The sequence below is a fragment of the Tupaia chinensis genome, unplaced genomic scaffold (genome assembly GCF_000334495.1).
Source record: "Tupaia chinensis unplaced genomic scaffold, TupChi_1.0 Scaffold143695_1, whole genome shotgun sequence".
NCBI classification, from domain to species: domain Eukaryota; kingdom Metazoa; phylum Chordata; class Mammalia; order Scandentia; family Tupaiidae; genus Tupaia; species Tupaia belangeri.
Window position 1 is genome coordinate 612,180 of NW_006203543.1, and position 7,473 is coordinate 619,652.

The window sequence follows — 7,473 nt, forward strand, 5'->3', positions numbered from 1 at the left end:
GAAAGTTGCCCCTCCGGTCACAGCCATCCCTGGGACAGCCACAATTTGTATAGTTGCAGATGAGCACCATACCTGGCCCTGGGTCTTGAAAGGGAACTGTGTCTGTGTGCATGTGGGTGCATTTATGTGTATGGGGTAGAGAGGGAGAGACAGGGTGGGAGCAGAGGCAGAAACATTAGGACTAACCCTTATAGGTCGAGACAACAGGTGATCGGAAAGAACAGGGACATGAGTCTAGGCTGCAGTTCCGATGTTATCAAGTCTGGCCGTGGCACAGGTGGCAGTGTGTATCATGTCATATTTGCAGATGAAAATGAGACTGAAGAAGAGCAAATCCTCAGTCACTGTTATGAAATCTCAAGTCCCATGAATACTCCCTCCCTCTAGGCTGGAAGCAGTCATGCTTCACTGTCTCCACCCCTCTGTGAGTACCTAAGACATAGAACAGCTACTTCCCTTGGGCTGAGAATGATGCTAAAATAGGTAAACTAACAATGACCAGAGTGCCAAGGGCTGGACTCTCTTTGGGGTCACCAACTTCCCTGGGCCCAAACACTATTCAGTTTGGCAATAGGCCCTGCTATGTTTCTAAACCTAGCAGATTAAGGGATAAGGCCTTGCTTGCCAAAGTGTCACATGAAGCTGATAAAGCTATTATTTTCAGAACCCATGTATCATTTTTGTGAAGAACAATGACACTATGATTTTCTATCTAATTTTACTATAAACTGTGCTTCAAAATCCCTTCCAAACCTCAGTGCATTAAAAAGAAACAAAACAACTGCCTTTTGCCTTTCTTTGCCAAAGAAAATTAGAGAAGGGGGCCAGTGTTGGTGAAATCCTAGTCTTTGCCAAAAGGATACTAGGGTGTTACAGGCTTATTTCTCAGCTCCATTTAAAGACAAATTCCTTGCAGGCAAAGGCAAAAGGGGCCTTTTATGGTGCCCTCTCACTTTTCTTCTCATTCCTATATATTGAACTTTTATTTGAGGTCAGGGATCATGAAATCCTTGGAACAAAGATAACAAAATTAAAAGCTTGTTGAAAGTTGTTCATCCCTAAAGAGAACAAAAATTATAATTTGTGGTTAGATTTTCACAAGGAATGTTATCCAAAGAGTTATTACATTTTCAAGTATAAAACCATGCCTGACCCATAGATGTTCAAAAGTCTTTCTTTCATTGAAAGTCCTACAAAAGCAATATATCACGGCAGAAACCAGAAAGGGATGAGAAAAGGTTTTCTTCTATGCAGACACAAGAGAAGAAAAATGGACATGAGAAAGCTTCTAAGTGGGCTCCACTGGGTGGACAGTAGAACCTTATCACCTTGTTGACATTCAGCAATTTTTACTCCCTCCTTGACTTCAAAATCTAAGTGACAAGCTTATCTAAGCCAACAAGACTCAAAGAACAGGTGGCTAAGGGAGAATAAATGTTCCAAAACCACAATGACATAAGAAAAATAAAAGTCAAATATAAAGAATGTTTAAAAAAAAAAAGATTTTTAATGAGAGTTTGGCTCCCAAGTCGACCTGTACACATCAGGTATGTGTGCCCATACTGACTGGTTGGGAAGGCAGAAAGGAGGATGCAGTGTGAAACCTCATTGGTACTTGTCTCTCTCTCTCTGTATCTCATGAAAAGAAATAAATATATACATGAATTTAAGTTCGAACATCATATAAATGTGTGTGTATATATATATATACACACACACACATATATATACACACACACACACACACACACACGCACACACGCACACAAGTTTTATATATATATATACACATACATACATATACACACACACGTCAACTTTATGTTTCTTTGAGGACTTATAATCATTAGTTCATTCTTACATTGGGCTGCTAGGGAAATATTAATAGCCCCAGAGAGAAGATGAGAAAAGTATTATTGACTGAGGTTCCACAGGCCAGGCAGAAGGCTTCTGTCTGAATCTCAGTCCTTTATGATTTGAAGGAGCCCTAAAAGTGTTCTCCCTTCCAAATTCTAGGTGGCACCCTGAGTTGCTCTAAGGCAAGGATCAGAAGTTCATAGTCCATGGACCAAGTCAAGCTGTTGCCTTGTTTTAATATGGACTATAAGCAAATAATGTTTTTTACATTTGTAAATGACTGAAAAATCAAAAGAAGACTATTTTATCACATTTGAAAAGTACATGAAATTTGGGACCAGCAGTTGGCATACTGGCTATGTCACTGGATTCCCATGTAGTTGACCACGGTTCTAGTCCTCCTTTCATATATAGCGTGCGTGCCCAAGACCCCGAGAGGAGAATAGAGGAGAAGGGATTGCGGCATGGCTATACCCCCAGGGGGTGATTTCTGGCTTTCTGGCTCTCTGTCCCTCCCTGTGTTTCTGGCGAGAGCATGTGGCCTGTAGCAAAAACCTCTCAAAAAAAAAAAAAAACATGAAATTCAAAGATATCAAGGTCCATAAATAAAATTATACTAAAACACAGCCCCACTCATTGCTTTGTATGCTGTCTATGGCTGCCTTAGTGCTGAACTGAAAAAGCTGAATGGCTGCAACAGAGACCATATGGCCTACACAGCTTAAGATACTGAAACTTCGGTGTCTCCTTTCCCACGTGGCTGCAGCTCGGGCAGTCAGTGCTCAGCAAGACCATCACTTCAACTCTAGAAGAGCTACAGAAAGATCTAGAAGAAGTAAAGGTGTTACTGGAAAAGGCCACTAGGAAAAGAGGATGTGATGTCTATTTAGCTGAAAAATCCAAGATTGAGACAGAAATCAAGAACAAGATGCAACAGAAATCACAGGGAAAAAAAAAAAAAACAGAACTTCTTGACAATGAGAAGTCAGCTACTGTGGTTGCTCCCATTACAACAGGATATACAGTGAAAATCAGTCATTATGGATGGGATCAGTCAGATAAGTTTGTGAAAATCTACATGATCTTAACTGGAGTTCGTCAAGTTCCTACTGAGAACGTGTAGGTGCATTTCACAGGGAGGTCATTTGATCATTTGGTAAAGAACCTAAATGGCAAGAGTAACTCCATGATTGCAAACAGTCTTTTGAAACCCATCTCTGCTGAAGGCAGTTCAAAAACAGTTAAGACCAATACAATTCCTATATTACAAAAAAAGAAAGCAGGAAATACACAGTGAGACTACCTGACTCAGGTTGAAAGAGTACAAAGAGAAAGGAAAGCCTTCATACAACACTGAAACAGAACCTAGTGAGGGACTCATGAATGTTCTAAGGAAAATTTACGAAGATGGAGATGATGATATGAAGTGAATCATTAATAAAGCCTGGGTGGAATCAAGAGAGAAGCAGGCCAAAGGAGAATCAGAATTTTGGGACTTAAAGTCCTTTTAAGTACTGTGATGTGGAAATTCTGATGTTTTCAATAAGGGAATATTGGTGAGCAGCACATTATAAATTTGACAGGTAACTATTTATACAGCCTCCTAAGTAAAGACAGTGAATTCTCCATGTCCTACTGGAGAATTTATTTAAATAAAGTATGCTTGTTAAACACTTCCTCCAAAGATGGTTTCACTAGCACCCTGATCACCTTGTTCAAGAAAGGGTTATATTGCATTGTTTGAAGCAATGAAAATGCTGTGTATTTTTATTTGGCTAAGAGATAGAAAATGAAAGTATTTGCTTGTCTTTAAGTTAGTTGCATCGATTCTAGTGTATGAACAAGAAAGTGTAAAACTTGAATTTTTGCATAAAATCTAAGTTTGTACTTGTACTTGGAAGTTGATTTCTTACTACCAGCTACAATGACTTACCATGTACCAAGAATTCAGTTACAAATGATCCTGTGTATTTAAATATATTTGTTTATGCCCCATATAGAACTGAAACTAAATATAAACTTGACAAGAATAGATAAGCATTTTTGTATATACCAGTTAGAAAGTTTTGCCATGGGTCAGAGGGCTTAAAAAAGTAATAACCATGAAGCTCAAATAGTTAATTTGAAAATCCATCCATTCCTATATTCAATAAAAGTTAGATTAAAAAAAAAAAGATACTCTCCATAGAACAGTTGACCAATCACTCTCTACGATCACAGGAGGGAGATTTCTGGACAGGGAGCATTTGGGCCACCTCTTTCAGAGACCACAGGAAAGAGATTTGTTTTCCCCATTACAGATTCCTTTACCAAGACAGAGAACCTGGAGGCCATGTACTCTTGGAGCTGAGACCTGAGATAAGTTACTTTGTCACGAAATTCTGACCTGCCTAATAATTTCCAAGGTTGTACAGTCATTAAAGTAAATGATCTGTGCATTTTCAGCTCCCGCGCTCAAGCTGCTTGGGCCACCCTATTATCTCACGGTAAATAACAGACTATAATCACACAAACATGTAATTACATCAGCTAACCACTGGGGAGAGGAAAATGGTCCCCCAGTTAGTGGCGCTGGGCCGAGTAATCTGTCAGACGTTCCACACGCCCCCTGGGGCAGACCTCTGGACTTTGCCGTGTTGGTGAAGGACATTCCCTAGCTGAAAATTACTTGGATTAAAGGCTTTCATGGTGCCCTGTCTGGCTGGTATTCAGACTGAGTGTCAAGTAAGTCTGGATCTTGGGGTGGTTGGCATTTATCTTCTGTCAGGCAGGGTTTGTACCCAAACATTCAGTGCTTTGTGGAGTTTAGAGCAGGAGAGAAGGAAGACAATGTGGGATTGTTTGCCAACAAGAGTTCGATTCATCCTTTTGTTAAAATAAATCTAAAATGTGGCTGCATCTATGTGAGCTGTGAAGCCTGTACAATTGACACTGTTTATAAGCCAGTTGGCTATGGCTGCCCTGTGTGCACAGATTTGGCAAGGGGAGAGGCTTCATTCCTCTGTGTGCTTGGTAGTTGGTTTTCTGGTTACACAAATCCTTTTCTATCATGTTCCTGGATTTGGCAGCCCAGCCTGGAGTGACCTGAGAATGGGTAGCACACAGAGCAGCTAGTGCCTTGATTCTGAGGATGAACAGGATTCCTGAGATGGAGGGGAAATCAACACTCATGCACAGAGGGTGTATACTGACATAGTTCTAGTTTATTGTATGACACTCCAACAGAAACATTCTAAGTATTCAGCCTGCACCTTGGATGGTTGAATTCAAAGTTTCAAAAAAAAAGTATCTCAGGCCAGCAGGTGGTATGGAGGTTAAGGTGCTGAATCCTCCATGGCTGGCTTTGCAGTTTGAGTCACAGACCCTGAGGCTTGAAAATCGTGCTGGGCAAGTGTATATGAGTGTGTGTGTGTGTTTGTGTGCCCAAAATCCCAAGGGGATAGTGGAGAAGGGATTGTAATGCAGCGAATTCCCAGAGACAGTTTCTCTTTCTCTCTCTCACTTTCTTTTTATGGTGAGCACATACACCCTACGGCAAAAATAAATAAATAAATAAATAAAACAAAATAGGAATCTCTTAGGAAGGGAGGGAGGGAAGATGTATTGGTTTTTTGATATTTAGAAGCATCCACACACCTCCCAGTTAGTCAAATGTTATTCTAGGCATTGCTATCAAGGGATTGTGGAGATTTATCAATAATTAAAGGCCCTAAGCAGTTGACTTTATGTAAGAGTCTCTTGGTAGGTTTGACTTCATAAGTGAAAGCGACTTCCAAAAATGGCTGGGCATTCTCTGAGCTGACTCCAGATAGCATCTAGGTCTACAACTGCTTTTTCTTCAGCGGATCTCTGCTTCCTGTCTCCCTGTAACAACTTCAGGCTATGCCTCTCAGGGGTGGGGCTGGGGGGCGTGGAGAGAAGTCTTCTCTTGATCTTTTCTTCCAGGCTGCTCATCTATGGATTTCAGTCTGCTGACTCAATTTCCATAATCATTAAGCTAATTCCTTGCAATAGCTGTCTTTCTTTCTATAAATCTTTCTATCTACTATCTATCTACTGGGTGGTAGGGAAAATGACATGTTTGTGCATAGAAAAACAGAAAGATATGTCATGACTTTTCCAACGACCCAATATCTCCTACTGGTACTGCTTCTGTGATGGAACTGACTCATTCAGAAGACAATCTCACCTAGCCATGTAAAATTAACACACAATCACAAGCCCATGGCATTATAAAGTAATTCTCAACTTTTTCCATCTTGACCCACGTAAGGGATATGGCAATTTTCTACTAAAAATACGATTCATGAGGGCCATGATTTTCAACAAGGGGTTAGTAGAGAATGGAGCATAAACTCTGAACTATACTTTTTTCACCCATTCACATACTTAGCATATGCAACCTCAATCAACTAACATTTTGTATAAGTTCCAAATGTACAAATGCCAAAAATTCATACTGTTGGCACAGGCTTACCTACTATCTGCTCCTTTCATATATAGCTGAAGAAATTTAAAAATGTATCCTGTATTTGTATACCAAAAAAAATGCTTATATATACGTCTGTTCATAAGGGTCTATACATTTGTTTTCTCACAATCTTTAGGTGCCACTGCTTGGTAAAGACACCGTCACATGGCTTAATAGCTTACAAAAAAAAAAAAAAAAGACAGAATATAAAAGGGAAATTTCTCCTATCCTCCTTCCTATATTCAGCTGAGAGTCCCTGAAATGAAAGGCCTCTGTGGGGCAGGCAGGGGCACTTTGGTCTCATTTCTTTCCTTGGTGTCATGTCCACCCAAAGATGTCATAGGATGCCGGGACCTGGCAGTGATAGGTGGTCCTAGACTATCAGATATTGATGCAACACAGGTTTTCTCTGTTCTCCTACTTCTAGTTCCTGGGCAGTCACTAGGTCTAATCGAGGCACCATATAACTATTATTTACATTCTCTATTCTCTCTGAGTTATCTATTCAGTAAATCATCTTCTGAAAACAATTTTTCTGTATCAAGATAATCTGGAGGCGAGGCCAATGGGTGGCAAGGTGGTTAGGGCACTGGATTCCCACATGGCTGACTGTGGTTTGAGTACCAAATCTGGTGACTTGCTTTCTTACTTTTCCTCTTTCTCTATCTCTCTCTAGTGAGTGCACATGCCCCATAGCAAAAACAATAATTAATAAAATAAATGATAAAAAAGAGATAATCTGGAGTCCAGCCTCTTGGACTAGTGGTTAAGGGGTGCCAGATCCCACAAGGCCAATGATGGTTTGAGTCATGGCCCCAATGGTTAAAAAACATACCAGGTATATATGCATGCATGCCCCAAATCCTGACAAGATGGAGAAATGGACAAATGGAGAAGGGATTACATCATGACCACATCCCACTATAGGGTGCTTTCTTCTTCTCCCTCCATTTCTGTCTCTCTATCTCTCTCTAATGAGTACACATACCCTTTGGCAATTAAAAATATAAAAGCAATAATTTGGGTTTCACCACTCCCACCTGGTTTTGGAATAGAGTCAGAGGAGATATAGGCTTTCATGTTGGGGTGGAGGAACACATGGCCTTCAAAACCAGGCCCTCCTGGAGTGTTTAGTTTTCCTAGGG

General features: G+C 40.4%; 1 pseudogene; it reads left to right on the plus strand.

The window, feature by feature from the left end:
* LOC102472523 (calcyclin-binding protein pseudogene) overlaps positions 1 to 3,368 on the plus strand; it is a 3,814-nt pseudogene extending 446 nt beyond the window's left edge.
* The last annotated feature ends 4,105 nt before the right edge of the window (positions 3,369 to 7,473 follow it).